The 17,601-nt window shown below is 34.3% G+C and overlaps 1 pseudogene; it reads right to left on the bottom strand.

The window, feature by feature from the left end:
• Positions 1-3,545: 3,545 nt before the first annotated feature.
• Positions 3,546-17,226, bottom strand: LOC111918888 (cysteine-rich receptor-like protein kinase 2; annotated as a pseudogene).
• Between the last annotated feature and the right edge of the window lie 375 nt (positions 17,227-17,601).

Raw genomic sequence — 17,601 nt, 5'->3', positions numbered from 1 at the left:
ACAAAAAAATGTCCCATGACGTTTTTGGGAATAAGGTATGAACACTACAACATATGTTATCAATAGAATCCTACAACAATGTTTGGGGTTTGTGTCACCATTTGTGAAGCTTTTATGTACCAAACCCAATGTTATCCATCTCCGAGTGTTCGACTATGTGTGTTATGTGTTCATACCAAGTCACTTACAACAAAAGATGGAGAAGAAAGTTATCCAGTGTATATTCTTCGGATATGATGCATAGAGGAAGGGTAGGCGGTGTTGTGATCCCAACATTGGCAAGTGTTATGTTTCAAGGAACATAGTTTTTAACAAGAAATCATCATGGTGGTCAACAAATCAGGAAACACTTCCTGATTCTAATGTGCTCAAGGAAGGATTAGAGTCATCTACCGTCAATTTAAATATTAATGATGTAGGTACTGTCATAGAATAAGATGTTTCTTAAAGATGGGAACAACATCCATTGAAGACATGAGTGTTCAATTATTCTAATGTTGAAGATGAGATAGATGAATCGTCAAGTTTTAGGTGGTTATCGAGATTGAGGATGAATCCTTTAAACAGACATGTATAAAAAGAGAATGGATGGCTGCTATGGAGGAGATGGAAGCCCTAGTCCGAAACCAAATGTGGAAGCTAGTCCCTAAGCCAAAAGAAGTGAAGCCCATAGCATGCAAAAGGGTATATAAGATAAAAAAAAGAAAGGAATATGGCTCTATGGAGAGGTATCCTGGTTGGTGGCTTGCGGATTCTCATAGAAATATGGACTTGATTATGAGGATACTTTCAGCCCAACAGCAAAGCTTACCACTATACGTGTCATTCTAGCCCGAGTTGCCAATAAAGGATTGAAACTTAGATAGATGGATGTAGGCAATGCTTTTCTATACAAAGATCCAGATCAAGTCATTCACATGGAGCAGCCAATTGGATTCGATAGCAAAGACCATCCAAACTACGTATGTAAACTCAAGAAATAATTCTATGGATTAAAACAATCCCCAAGAGCGTGGTTCAGTAAAATTGTTGAGTTTCAGAGAACAATGGTTTTATGATGACAGTTTCTGATGCGAGTTTGTTCGTAAGAGCCGAAGAAGGTAAGGTTGCAGTCCTATTGGTTTATGTAGATAATTTGATAATCACGGGTGATTTTTATGAAGTGGTTGATCAAGTGAGAAAGAATCTATGTACTTGGTTCCATATGAAAGACCTTGGTGATCTGAAGCATTTTCTGGGACTAGAAGTGAAGTATGAAGAGAATGGAGACATTGTTATACACCAACATAAATATTTTGTGGATCTCTTGATTAGATTTGTAATTATTAACAGTAAGCCAACAATGACACCAATTGACACAAATTCAAAACTTTGTGTTGATGCTAGCAAAGAGTTAGAAGACATGACTATATACATGAAGATTGTGGGAAGCCTTATTTATCTCACCTTGACATGACCTAACATAGCCTTTATTGTAGGGATTTTGATTCAGTTCATGCAATACCCTAGGAGATCGCATCTTTCTGCCATACATCAAGTCCTAAGTTATGTGAAAGCAACACCTGACCAAGGAATTATGTTTAGAGTAAATTACTGAAATCGTCCTTGTGGTTTGGTCAAAATTGCACGTTTGGTCCCTAACTTATTTTTTGCACTCGGATCGTCCCTGTGGTTTGATTTTGTTGCGTTTTTCGTCCCTATGGTTTGGTAAAAAAAAATGCATGTTTGATCCCTAACTTTATGTATGTAAGGGAAGAAAAATGCAACAAAATCAAACCACATGGATGAAAAATGCAAGAAAATCAAACCATAGGGACAATCTGAGTGCAAAAAAAAAAGTTAAGGACCAAACGTGCAATTTTGACCAAACCACAGGGACAATTTCAGTAATTTACTCTTATGTTTAAGAAGGAGTTGATGAGCAAGCCGGTTGGTTTCTGTGATGTTGAGTATGCATGTAACTTAAACACATGACGTTCTACAACAAGATATGTGTCCATGTTGGTTCCAATTCAATTTCATGGTGTAGTAAACGATAGCCCATGGTGTCCCTATCCACAACATTTCACGCAAGAACCAAACACATGGAGGTCCATTATCACTTTATTTATGAAAGAGTTTTGAATGGAGACATAGGCTTTCAATATATATATATATATATATATATATATATATATATATATATATATATATATATATATATATATATATATATATATATATATATATATATATATATATATATATACTCCCTCAGCCAATATTTATTGTCTGTTTTTAGCATTTGAAGTCTTTATTCTTCAAATTTGACCTTATATATTTTTATTTGTGTTATATATTATTTGATTAAACTTACAACAATGAAATGACACTTAAAACACAATCCACTCATATATTTTGAATCAAGTATTATATATTAAAAACAAAAATATTTTAAGTCAAAGTTGAAGAATAAAATCTTTAAAAGTCAAAAGGGGACAATAAATATAGGACGGAGGGAGAATGTGTGTGTGTATATATATATATATATATATATATATATATATATATATATATATATATATATATATATATATATATATATATATATATATATATATATATATATATATAAACTTCAAATCACGTTGCAGATTCATTCACTAAGGGCCTACCAAGCATGAAAATGATCAACTTCTACGAGACAGTGGGAATGGTGAATGTTGGTGTTGAGAAGGAGTATTAAAATACAACACCAACCCATGTGCATGACTATGTTGTTCATGTACCTATCTTGTTTTATATGTTATGTTTACTTTATTTATGTTCATTTGACTTTGTCTTTTAGGTAGTGGGTAGTCCTCCTTAACATTAGGCACATCATGCTAATGGAGAGTTTGCTTATTATGTTATTTCCTTTTCATCGTGTAAGCCTATTAAGACATCTTGTTCTTATTTTTCATTAATCACGTAATACGCAGGCTTTATGTAAGGTGCCTTGTGTTAATTTCTCCCTGAAACTACTTCACTTTTGTTAACAACGTATAGATTGTCCAACCAAGTCGTGTTATATTTCTCATTGATCACATTGGCTGCATAAACATAGGCCAATCTAATCAAAGGTGGCGGTCACCATAAAGTAGTAAGAAAAGGTGTTTTGAACCAGGAAAATGGGAGGAGATCGATAGAAGCTGGGGAAATTAAAGACGTCTGACTTTTTTTTTCTAGATGATCACACACAAATAGGTGAAAGGTAGTCCGTGTATTTCTTTTAATTTTGATTTATGACTTATATGTTTGTACATCATAATTTTTCGAAAGATGACATATTATGATAGAATTCTGTCGTAAATCCTTAAGATTTCTTGAAACATGCATAATGTTTACGTCGGATTTTTTTTTTTTGTCCGCCAAAATTAGTGTATATCACAATTCGTTGTCATTAAAACCCCTTTTTCTACGAGTGATATATATTCACTTAATTTAATGTCAAAAACATTGAATTCAATTAAATTAAAAAATAATTATAGCTTAAAGATGCTCATTGACGACACTTTGTAGAGAAAGCAAGGAAAATAGGCGATCTGAAAATGGAGGTTTCTATTTCATTGTTTCATTCAGACAAAACGTAATAATAGGCTGACCGGTCTATGCTCAGTTTTTTTTTAAAACCACATAATAACCTGAACGTCATCGACCTTGAATCCCTAAGTTATAAGATCTTTGCAACATTCATCTCTTCCTCCAGTACATTTACTTTGGCGTCTGCTCTTTCACTACGTAGCTTCCCATTTGCCTCTAATATTTGCTTTGGGTTTTTGCAAATAGTATTAGCCGCAACGAAATTCTTTGAAGATCCAATATGGATCCTCCTTTCATGATTGTGCACATAAGTAGGTCTGGTTAGCTCTTTTTTCCCCAATGATTGGCCATCTTGAAGCATCAAAACAACCTCAGACATGGTTGGTCTCTTCGTAACTGGCGATTGGGTGCACAACAAAGCAATCTCAATGATCTTCATCACATGTTCTTGTTGGTGTTGGTTCAAGTCCAATGTCACATCAATGAATTCCATATGTACTTTCTTCTCATATGACTTCCATGCCTGTTCACCCAATCATATAAAAAAAATTAAGAATTCAGTAACTATTTTACAAAGAATGTAAAATCTACTTAAATATGAGTAACCTTTATATGTGAAATATATAAGATCTGTTGTTTTTAAAGATATAATTATTTTAGAAGATATATATATACTATGTTAGAATATCTGTTTTGCTTTCTTATTCTTTCTTCATGCTATGTTTCACGGATGGACACATGTTTGTTTGTATCTTATTTTATCTTTCTTTCTTCTCATATGTACTGCACCTCCTATGCAATAACTTTTTTGTTTCTTATTAATCTAAATAAACGATCTTGTCGTTCTTTAAAAAGAACAACTAAATATGAGAAAAGGTATTAATATGGTATCTCACATGTTCCAGTAGGTAGTCGGAGGTTGATTTGTCAGATGTCACTTCGGTACTCCTTCGGCCACTAATGATTTCAAGAATCACGACTCCAAAGCTGTACGTGTCAACTTTATCTGATAAAACACCCTGAAGTGCATATTCTGGCGCTGTGTAACCCCTGACATTGTATTTCATAGTAAAATTAAAATAACTTAATTATACACAAACAGAGGATCGATTTAATACAACACAGTTGTATCAAAAATCAATCTTACAATGTCCCAGCAAACTTGGTGATAACATGAGTTTCATCCTCAGGTAGAAACCTTGCTAGCCCAAAATCTGCTATCTTTGGTTTAAAATCATCAGTAAGAAGAATGTTGTTTGATTTTATATCTCTATGAATGATTTTGACATGAAATTCGTTGTGTAGATGAGCAAGACCCCTCGCTATCCCAAATATTATTTCATATCGTTGGTTCCAATCCAGAGTACCCCTTTTTGAACCTTCATTATGAATAGATATTATCATACCAAGTGTTTTTAAATATTGAATTTCATATGAATAATTATTAATAGTTTTGCAACATCAACTCACCCCATAAGAATTGATCAAGGCTTCCATTTGGCATATATTCCAGGACTAGAAAGAGATCAGATCCTTCACGTGACCATCCAAGGAGACGTAGAAGATTTCGATGATGAATGTCACTTATAAGCTTAACTTCATTTTCAAAATCTTCTTTTACTCTACCATGTTGTACGTGAAGTTTCTTTACTGCCACAATATTCTTATCATCAAGGGTTGCCTATAATTCAACAATTTAAGAGTTTGTTTGAATTAGTGAATAATAAGGAAATTATATCTCCAATTTGTTTGTAGAAAATGAGAAATGTTGGCTTGTGATATCTAAAGCTAAGTTGATAGGTTAACCGATAGGTATTGACTTATACTACAAAATTTGGTAATATCACAATAACAAGCTATGTAGGAATATGCACTTGTCACCATTTTGCCACCATTTAATAGATAGCATTTAATATTTAATATAGGTAGGAGGATAATAGAAAGAAAATATAGAAGGATATTTAATTTTTCAAATTGAAATCAATAATATCATTCGGATACAAAAATTCTATTTTATTACCTTGAATACTTCACCAAAACCTCCTTTCCCTAGAATATTCTCTTCCCCAAAATTATTGGTAGCCAACTGCAGATCGTTATAATTGTAATGTACTGCACCTTTCAAATCCGCAGCTTCCATGGCATAACCTGGTCGACATGTATACAAATAGAGTTTATCGTTATAATTAAAATATTATGTTTAGAACTATATACAACTGGAAAAACAACAGATGAATAATTCCACATGATCACCCACATCACACACCAACCCTGTCAACCAAGTGTCAAGAAGACAAATACTAAATTACTAATGTCTCATAAATACACATAAGACATTTATACAATCACATTGATCAGTCTCTTGATCAGTTTAAAATCTATTGGTGATCAACTTCAATATAATTATTTATAATTAAATCGACAATTCATACTTCCTGGTGTTGTTCTTTTCCTTCATCGACGATACCACAAAAGTATAAGTATTAGCAAGATGATCACACCAACAACACCTCCTATAATGGCTCCCTTGTTGCTTGAACCTCCTGTACATGGAAATATTATAAGATAGCATGTTGATACACTTGTATTGAATTCCTTATTTTCAAAATAGGTCGAATAATATATTAATTGTAGCGATTAATAAATATAATAAGAAATTAGCATAGGGATTTCATAAGTTTTACCATCTCGTAAAAACGGCGTGATATCAATAATTGTGTTGTTGGGGAAAAACGGAGAGGCTGAGTACCTCATAAAACACCCAGAATCAACACCCCTCCCATCAGTAACATCAGCTGCGCAAACTCTTATGTTAGCATATGCCACTTGTAAGCAATTTCTGCAATCATCGCGTGTTATTGAAATGGCACACTGCGCGATAGCATATGCAGTACTTGTATTGGTGCCAATAACGGGTGCTGTGGTGGCAGCAAAGAAACCATTTATTTTTGGTGTGGCGATAGAAAGATCAGACATCAATCCATCCACAGTGGTTTCGAAAACACTTTGTCTTGATGATGTGTGGTTGCCACATAATCCATCATTTCCTGGCGTTGTTGATTGATTGTAGAATGAATTACCCTCGTACCTTAAAAATAGAATAACTGTTACCAAGAAAATTACAAGGCGAAACTCCACTTGTAATCTGATCACTCATTATAAGGTATCACTCGTATTTTTGGTTGCCAAAAATAAGACTCTACACAAAAGAAAACAACCTCATTCTTAATTTTCTATATGTGTATCTTGTTCTTTGTGTTGTTATATTAGGAAGCAAGGGGGAATGCTTATTTTTAGGGTTCATGTTTAAGCCACAAACACTACATGCATAAGAAAAATTGAAGTTTGCATCATTCACACACATAAAAGTCTTCAAGGCTACATATACGTAGCACTCCCTATTTTCATGTCTTACACACACATATAGATTAAATGTCTTCAAACACTTATTTTCATGTGTTCACATACATATAGAATAAATGTCTTCAACCATTTACCTAACAATTAATTTTACTACCACTTTTGACATCCATACCTTCACACATGCACACCTAACAATTTCTCACTTGAAGGCTTGAATAACTTAGCCTTTCTCTGCCATACAAAACCTTGCAACATTCCTTAATCTCTCTCTCTCTCTCTCTCTCTCTCTATATATATATATATATATATATATATATATATATATATATATATATATATTGCTTTCTGTCATGCCTTTTTCTGAAACTTTTGAAAAGCCAATTGAAGTCATACAAAGCTTCAACGTCTCAGTGGTAACCACATTGGTGAACATAATTATTGGATTCTTCGTTCCAAGGATTTTCTTTAGATTTAGAGTTTCATCATTAATTAACTCTCAAATGCAACAGTACCCCATATGAATGTATGTCATTTTATTGTGAAACATCGAGGTCTTTGCGAAATAAACTACACTCTGGTTGTCAAAATGCAGTACACAATTCTCCTGCTACACTTTAAGTTCTGATAAGAAGTTCTTCAACCATACAAGCTTCTTGGCTTCTTCTGCAATAGGCATATACTCTGCTTATGTGGTTGAGATAGCAATACTCTTCTACAATCTAGACATCCAACTGATTGGCGTACCTCCGATTATGAACACATAACATGTTGTGCTTTTACATGAATCCATATATCCACCCAAAAAGGCGTCGACGAACCCTTATAAGACCATCCTTTTTCTTCTAAAACATAGGGAAACCTCAGTCATTCCTTTCAAGTATCATACATCCACTTTACTCCCTTATAATGTTCTCTTTTTCGATTTTACATGAACCTCGTCACAACTCCTATGACATGAGAAATATTTGGTCGGGTTCATACCATAGCATACATTAAGCTACTAACTGCAGATGCATAGAGAACTTTAACCATTTGTTCCATGTCTTCTTTGGTCTTTATGGATGTTGATTTTTGAGTCTCAAATAACTATCCAAAGGTGTACTGCTGACCTTAACATTTGCCATGTTGAACTTTTCTAAAACCTTCTCGACATACTTAGCTTGTCAAAATTTTAGTGTACTGGTAACTTTGTTCCTCGCTATGCATATGCATAATACTTGCTTAGCAGCCCTTATGCCCTTTATCTTGAACTCGTTGGGCAACCGCTTCTTAAGCTTGTGGATCTCATGCATGTCAGATACATCGATCAACATGTCATCAACATACAATAACATGATGATGTATGAGGAGTAGAATTTATTCAAGTAAAAATAATGATTCATCTCACATCTGTGATACCCACTCCTTTGCATTAAGCTATCAAACTTCAAGTACCATTTCATTGGAGCTTGCTTCAATTCATATAGACTTCTCTTTAGGTTGCACACCGCATTTTCCTTACCATTTGTGGGAAAACTCTTTGGGTGTGCCATGTATATGTCTTCTTTTAGGTCACCATGGAGAAAAGTTATCTTCAAATATAGTTACTGTAGATGGAGATCTTAGAAGGCTACAATACCCAAGATCATTTTGATTATATTCATCTTCACAACTAGAGGGAAGATCTTTTTGTAATAAACCCCTCTCTTATATTAAAACCCATTGACCACTAACCTTACATTATACTATTTGGTGTCATCAATCTAATATTTGAATCGAAACACCCATTTCTTTAATAGTTATTTCCTCCCTGTGAAAGCTTGACCAAGGACCAAGGACCAAGGTTCACCATTCTCAGTCAACAACAAGTAATTAGTTGATGGAGAATACATGAATGTATGTTTTTTACTATAGTAGATCTACGGATAATAGAAGTGATTGTCTCTACATCATCTGCAGACTCCTCCTTTGAACTAATATCATCTGATTGTTTTTCACTATTGGAGCTTTTTTCAAGTTCATCCTTGTATAGAGCACTCTCGTTGAACACCACATCCTGAATCATGATAACCTTCTCATTCCTGTTATCCTAAAAGCAATACCTCATGTCATCTAACATGTAATCTACAAAGGTGTACTTTCCTGCTTTGACTTTAGCTTATTTCTCTTTGAGTCTTTAACTTTGACATATGAACCATAATTGAATACCGTCAGGTGTTTGAGCAAAATATCCTGACCTTTTCCATTTCGCTTATGTAATCTTGAACCCTATGGGGACTGAGGGTCTTCTGTTGATTGAATATGTAGTTGTGTTGACTAAATATTCCTATAACTTCATAGGTAAACCTACATGTAGTTTCATGCTTTTATCCCTCTCGTTTAATGTTCATTTAATCCTTTGAGCTACCCCTTTCTACTGAGGTGTCCTTGGAACTGTCCTCTGCATTCTGATTCGTTGGTTAGCGCAGTAATCAAAAACTTCTTTGCTACTGTATTCGACCCCATTATCTAATCTGAAATACTTAATTTTTCAAGTTTGTTTCATTTTGCACAATAGCTTTCCATTTCTTGAATGTGCTAAAAACTTCAGACTTATATGTTTCAAGAAATAAACCAAAAATTTCCTCATGCAATCGTCAATAAACATGACATAGTACTAGGATCCTCCCATTAAAGGAACTGAATTGGGACCATAAACATCTGAATGAACTAACTCCAACTTCCTGGACTTAGGCAGATGTCCTATCTTCATGAAAATAACCTTCTTTGTTTACCAAGTACACATGACTCATAGAAATTGACTGTCATAGTCTTCAGATATACTATCCGTCCATTGGAGACTAGCATCTTCATTCCATATCACTCATATGCCCAAGTCTTTGGTTTCACAATGTAGATGCCCCAACTTCTTCAATGGCATACGCTTCAGAATTAGAAACTGCCACCATATAAAGTGTACCCCGCTTCTGACCTCCAGCAACAACTAAGTTTCCTTACTGATATTAACATCCTCTTCAGGTCTGTAATGAACTTGACATTCTTCAAAGTCTAATTCGTAATCAAATTTGTCTTGATGACCACCTCCCCAACACTAGTAATATTCATGCTCTTGTTATCTACTAATGTAACCCTCCCATTGTACTACCAGAAATTTTGCATTAATTCTATGGAATGACTAGAATGGAATGACATTCACTTATTTCTTGCCTTTATATGTCGAAGGATTTGGGCACTAATTTCTAAAATGACCTTTCTCTTTGCCGTTCCATTGTGTAATATCCTTCATGTTTTTTGAACGACCTCTGTTTCTCATCTTTCATCTTCATCTACTACAGCCTCCTCTGTTAGAACCTCTTCATCTATCTTTCGTACATAGAAGAATATTATAAGCTTCTTCAACACTCCGTCTATGCACATCCTCACCGAGGATTAAATCACAAATACCTTCGAACATCAACTTAGCACATGCGGTTAAACTACTAATTGTCGTCATTTTACCAGACCAACTATCTCCCCAGGATAATAATAATAATAATAGTAGCAACTCCATGACTTCATCCTCAAATCCAATATCAATTGAAATGAACCTTGAGATGATTGAATTGAATTTGTTAACATGATCAGTCACCAAGCTACCCTCCTTCATCTTTAGATTCACCAATTGTGTGATCAAGAAAGTCGTATTCGTCGTTGAGTGTTTTTCATGGATGTTATACAACGCCTTGAGTAGCCCAAACATTGTTCTTTCATTGACAATATTATAGGCAACATTCTTTGACAATAACAACCTGACTACACCAAGAGCCTAACAATCTAACATATCCCATTCCTCCTATTCTAACACTTCTGACTATCTTTCAGACAATGGTAGGTGTAACATCTTCTAGTAGAGATTATCTTCGATTTTCATTTTCCAAAAACCAAAATCTTGACCATGGAATTTTTCGATTTTAAGTTTCCTACCTTCAACCATGGGTCTAATACCATTTTGTTAGGATTCAACAAAACAAGTTAAGCACTTCTGACAATATGATAAATGATTTCGGTAACATAAAGTGGAATAAAACTATTGAAAATACCACTAACGAAAACCAATATTAGAAAAAAAAAATATCTAATTTGGTTCGGTCAAATCTAACCTACATCCATGGATGAACGAGAGAGAAAGAGAGGATTTTATTATCACCAAGAAATATTACAATCATACGAGGCTAAATTGTACTTGTATTATGATCTCTCATTGTAAGGTATCACTCTTATTTTTATCCACAAAAAATAAGGCTTTGTACAAAAGAAAATGTAACCCCCCAATATATACAACCTCTTTTTTTAATCAGAGTATAAATCTTTGTGAAATGTAAAACATTATTTGTTATACTAAATGCAATTATTGAAATCAAAGATATCTCATCACATCATCATATTAAATATTATATCATCATGTTGCGGAAGCATAAAACATTGTTTTGAAAGTTATCTCATAAAGTTTATTAATGTTAGATATATGCCATGCCCTCAAGAATGCCCAGATGTCACAATCATGTCGGCTTCTTGCCTTTCGCCACACTAGAAAGAGATGCTATAAAACATTAAGTAGCAACTATAAGCCTAATGCTTAGTGAGAAATCAAAATACTCACCTATTATATAGATCATATGCAATACACATAATAACACATGAACTTCATGCATTAAATCACATATCACTTATAGTCTACCACATAATATATGTTAGCATAATTCTAATCACTGTATAAGTATAACTTCCCTCCGTGAGGCTATTCTTTAGTTGTACAGATCATCATGATCACACTTCCTTCAAAGAGGCTATCCGTGGTCATACATCTTGCTAAGGTATACTAGAACTTTCCTCCAAGAGGCTATTTTGTAGTAGTACCAAACATCACGACCACACTTCCATCCAAGAGGCTATTATTGGTCGTACATAACATCATCACATAATACACATAATAAGAAAGTGTGTGGGAACTCACCTAAATAGAAGACACGATTAAGTCCACAACTCAAGCTAGTAGTATCAAGTCTTCCCCAAGACTATACAATAAAGAATCCTAATTCAGTAAATAAGGTAAAATACTCAATTATGCTTCCTTATCAAGTCCGGGTCCAAAAAAATGGAATCTATGGAAAAAAGAATATTTTTCCCATCTAAGACCCAAACCCAAAATAGTTGGCCAAAAGTCAAATCTGGTAAAAAAGTCAATTGTCCACGTCATCTTGATGCGACCAACACAAGGTCGCGACGCTACTGCTAAGCGGAAAAATAGACGCGGTCAATTCGAATATCATGACATGACCAAATCCTCATATCACGACTCGATCTTGGAAACACACCCAACTTCCAACTAAGGTCTTAATACTTTAACAACTAAGCTCTAAACCTCTAGAACACATCAAATATGGTCTTAATGGATAAAGTTTCCAACTTTATCATTTGCATGTCCTTAACACCATCATACCAAGCCTATGTCAAAATTAGGACCAACAAACTCTCATACTCATGCATGGACCAAATGACAATATGAACTCATCATTTTCTTACCACAATGGGTTCATAAGCCATAAAAATACAACCTTTAAGATTGGAGTTCCCTAAACTCCAAAGAAACATCAACCATGTGACCAAAACATGAATGAAATCATAGATCTAGACATACTAACTCATAAAGCTTCAATACTGAAGACTTACAATAGTCCAAAAAGTGCTTAATAGCTTGGATCCAACTTTCTATTTTCTTCCTTGCTTCAAAAATGCACTACCTTCTCCTTTAAGGTGCATAAATAAACATTAGAGGCTCAAAATCAAATTAGAGAGGCTATGGTTTGCTTTGATTGCTCTGAGGGTGATAGATGATGAGGAAATAATGAAACCCTAGGAGTTTATGCCTTTAAATAGGCCTAAATCTCAAGGCTTCTCAGGTTTGGCCCAACAGTCCTATAGTGTCGCGAGCTTCATCAAAGTTCATACCGCGAACTCTTCGCGTCATGACCACTAAGTAAGTAGCATCGCTATCCAGAGAAATTACCAAACACCTATTAATGCCAACTTAATGCAAAAAAGCTTATCTGAAAACCTAATGTTACAAAAATCTACCTCACTCTATATTTTCTATCTGGCGTATCTGGTGTTGTGATATTGTGAAGCAAGAGGTTGTGCCTATTTATAGGATTCATGTTTAAGCCACAAACATTGAATGCATAAGAAAAATGAAGTTTTCATCGTTCACATACGTAAAATTCTTAAAGCTACACGTATGTAGCACCCCCTATTTTCAAGTGTTCACACATATAGAGTAAATATCTTCAACCAGTTATTTTCATGTGTTCACATACATATAGAGTAAATATCTTCAACCACTTACCTAACGATTATTCTTATTGCCACTTTTAACTTTCATGCCCTCGCACATGGACACCTAACATCTCCATACCAACCCCACCAACCGTGTATAAGTGGTTGCTATTTGTAGCCCTTCACTGAAATCTTATTTAAGCTAGATCAGCGAAAACATGCTCCTTAAAATTCATGTATATAAGTATACTAGGTGTGAGACCCATGCATTACATGAGTTTCTTTAAAAGAAAAAATAAATATAAAATTCTAAACATTTGAGAAATTTTAATTTACAAGAAAAGTGAGAAATTATTGAATTATTAAAATTAAAGTGTTTTTTATCTTTTAAATTTAAACAAATAATATAGATAAATGATGAAATGAAACTGATGAGGCTTTAATTTAGGAATTTTGAAATTAGAAGAAAAGTTTGTCAATGAAAGTGATATGCATTTATTATTACATTTAAATATTATGTGGAATTTAATAAAATAGAAAAAAAACCATAAAATTACATGAGGAAAACAATAATTTAAAATAACCACAAAATGACATGTGGCAAAATGAATGAGAGTGTGACATGTGGCAAAAAGATCTTTATTTATTAGAATAGATAACGTGAAAGCTTCTTATTAGTTTAAGTTCTACTTTCTTTTTAGTTGATTAATAGAAGCTTGTGATATTTGTCAAATAATATTGCAAAACATTTTTATAAAATAACCAAGGATGTAGACGTTGTTACTGTTAGGCAGTATTAAGTAGATCTGGCAATGGAACGAATTTGGAGTGAATCGATTTTGATCAAAACCCTTTTACCAAATCATTATTGCATAAACTTCTGATTGATTTTTGATTGCCGAGTACAGTGATAGAGAATAGTGATTACAAAGTTTATTACAATTGATAGATTTTATTGATTTATAAATGGTATTAGAGATTCTTTAATGAAATATAAATGAAATGAAATCATAATTCTTGGCAGAAAACTAGAAGGTTGGATGACGACTCCTCGAGCCCTGGGTAAACACAGTTTGACATTTTCTCTTTGGAATTTCGATTGGAATTAAAAATAAACGATCACAACAAAAAATATATATATAATTCGAAATTTATATGGAGCGAGTTATAAACAGAGTGGATCGGTGATGATCCATACCTGAACCTTTTAATAAAAAGGTTAGCGGGTATAGGTCATTAAGTCGGTCGACTAGCGACTAGATATTAGTCGGCCTAGTAAGGGATTAGTCGGGGACCCTAACTTGTAAATCTGTTAAATTTTAAAAAATAAAAGTGTTTGATATCATAACAAAGTTAATAAATGTTACAAATATCATAACAAAATAAGTTAATCGGAATAATATAACACTAATCATTCCTCAAATAGTTTCGATTTAAATAAAGTTTCTTGAAAACATTAAAAATTTATCGGCTTTTATAGTTTAACTCACTATTTAAACATGGATTAATCATTAGGCACCTTTTAGTTGGCCGCATACCGCCTAGGGACTAATCGAAGATTGATCGGGGGCAGAGCGATCCATTAATTTTGAAGGCTTTATGCAAAGAGTGAAAATAGGCCCTAAACTTTCAGATTAATGAGAATATGTCGAATTAGAAACGTATGACGATATATAGCAATGGATTAGCAACATATTTGCTACGGATTAACAATGGATTAGAAATGGAATCACAATGGATTAGCCATAGATAGTGATGGATTATTGAAGTTTTAAATTTTTACCCTTCACGATACGGATTGTGTGCGGTCGCACACCCAACACTTCCTTAGGGCCGACCCTGAATCGGAGACGACTATACGTACAAAACTGAAAATAACAAATTTGAAAATTGAATAGTGGAATAAATTTTGGAAACTACTTGATCAACAACTTTGAGGAATAAAAATTGGGAACTGATTTTTTTCCACATGTTTTATTCATCCACTGGAAAATTAATACACGGGCAATTCTACCTTTCGACCCATTTTAATTTTAGTTCATGATATTGAAGAAATCAAAGTTTTTGAATTAATCTCAATCTCCAGATTTCTCAACAAACTATCACCACAAACATCTTCTTAAAACGAAGTGTTGCCCTCGGTGGAAAGAAGCGATGGTCAGGGCGAACATAAAGCCATCACATTTCACCTTATCAAATAGAAGAATGGATGTAAAACATAAAGAATCAAATGTTCTTTGAATCCGAGTTCTAAGATTACAATCAAAATCGAACTCATCTATTTGCAACAGCTAATGGCACACCAACATATGAGAGAGAGAGAGAGAGAGAGAGAGAGAGAGAGAGAGAGAGAGAGAGAGAGAGAGAGAGAGAGCTTGATCGTATACAAGTCTTGCCCTCCATCCAAATGTGATCATTAACTTATCCATCGTATACAAGTTGTTTGAAGCTCTTGAAGTCTTGTGTTGAAGCTCCTTGAATAAACGTTTGTTTTGTTGGGCGCCAGGTGTAGGTATTCGATTAAAGAAGAATTAATACGAGATGGCAGATTGTTTCATGGTTTTCTTCCAATTTGGATATGATTCGTGATAGCTCAACAACACCAGGTTAGATTTGATTTCAATGTTCTGATACTAAAATACCAAATCGGGAATTGAAGACTCCTAAATAATTTGAGTTCCATCAAAGATTTAATTTGAATCGGTATCCATTGAAGATTGCACTTTACATGCATCATCAGTGGAAGAAGCGGAGACGGAGGCTTTGGTGGGATGATGTGACTGAAGAGATGGGTTCTACTTCACTTACCCTTTGAATCGGAAGCATCAGCAACTCAAGAAACTGCAGCGCCGAAGGAGAAAGAAGGAGGAAGGTTAATAGGCGTCGTCTGGAAGCAAATCAATTTGGATCTCTCTCTTCAATATCATAAATTAAAAATAAATAGGTTGAAGCGGATATAATTGTCCCTATATTGATTTTTCAAACAGTACGAAAAATCAACTCCCATAAAAATTGGTGGTTTATTCCAGACGAGAAATAAAATGTGGACTTTACTTCTATATGATAGAAACAAACCAAGGGAATCGAAGTCTTTCAACGCAATACAAACCGCACGTTGCATGATCATAGATATTTCGAGATTGGCTGCTCTTGCTTCGTAATCTGTATTCACAATATGAAAAAAGTAAATATATAAATGTTCACCTGAGAAAGCAGCCGTCAAGTACAACTCGGCCACCGTTAGCACCAGCGCAGAAACGTATTACCCTATCGGCAAAATCAAAACAAGCCACGCAGTCCATCGTCGACATGTAGTTCCTGCACTGACCCATTACGTAAACTGCCTCTGAGTTCCTTGTCTGCTCTGCGGTGGCAAAGTATGTGTTATTGTTCGATAATTGTGTTCGGACATCTTGGAAAGTAGAGTTAAGATTGGCGTAGAAATTCTGGAGGTTCAGGTTGGTGTGGTTAGCTTGGCTGCAAGCTGTGATTAGTATGTTTGTTTGTGGCTGTGATGTCACCGGAGTTGTGAGGAAGACCATGAACATAAAGGCAACCACCACCATCTGCCATCTATAGTAGCAGTAGCACCACCTAGTCATGGCTTCTCCTTTGTTCTTGCTACAAAAGTGGATTTTAGACGCCTGTTGGTGACTTTTGGGGTACAAGATATATAAAGAAGCAGAACTTACCAAACCGTTAACGGTATACTTTTCTTTAATAATAATAATAATAATAATAATAATAATATTGGTGTGTGCCTATTGTGTATCGGATTTTCTATAATAAATGGCTAGAAAGGTGATAAGTGTACAATAATAAATGACTAGCAATGTATGGAATATTCATCTATTTGTGTGTATGATATTTGTTCAACGGATTTGTCGTCTCGTTCCTCGGTCAAGGGGTGTGGTTTGACGTCCTATCGAAGATGGAATTATGATAAATATGTTGGATCTTATAAGATCAATATGCAAGTTGTATCTTAGTGATCAAAACAATAGGGAAATGATCGGCTATAATGAGAGTCGGCGTCGGCGGCTCTGAGGATGTGTGTGGTGTGCGACTCTATATATTTTTACATACAAGAAACATTGGAATCAACAATGGAAGTTCAGTTGGAAATTCGCCGCTAAAGGCCTACATCAACAAGATCATTGATGAAATTAGCAAGGAACTTGGCGACGAAATTAATGACGTATTTTATGTCGCAAAACACTTTGGAATCTAATGAATACTGTTGTAGTTTCGTCGTTAACTATTAGTAAATGAAAAATAAAAAAATGTTTTTAATCATAGTCATTAATATAATTTGGGACGGTGTATTAGGTGTCGAATTTCATCCTAGTATTAATGTCTTGTTTATATATGAAAATATTATATTAG

The sequence above is a fragment of the Lactuca sativa genome, chromosome 2 (assembly GCF_002870075.4).
Source record: "Lactuca sativa cultivar Salinas chromosome 2, Lsat_Salinas_v11, whole genome shotgun sequence".
NCBI lineage: Eukaryota > Viridiplantae > Streptophyta > Magnoliopsida > Asterales > Asteraceae > Lactuca > Lactuca sativa.
Note: the sequence above shows the minus strand (reverse complement) of the source record. Positions and strands in the feature narration are given on the sequence as shown.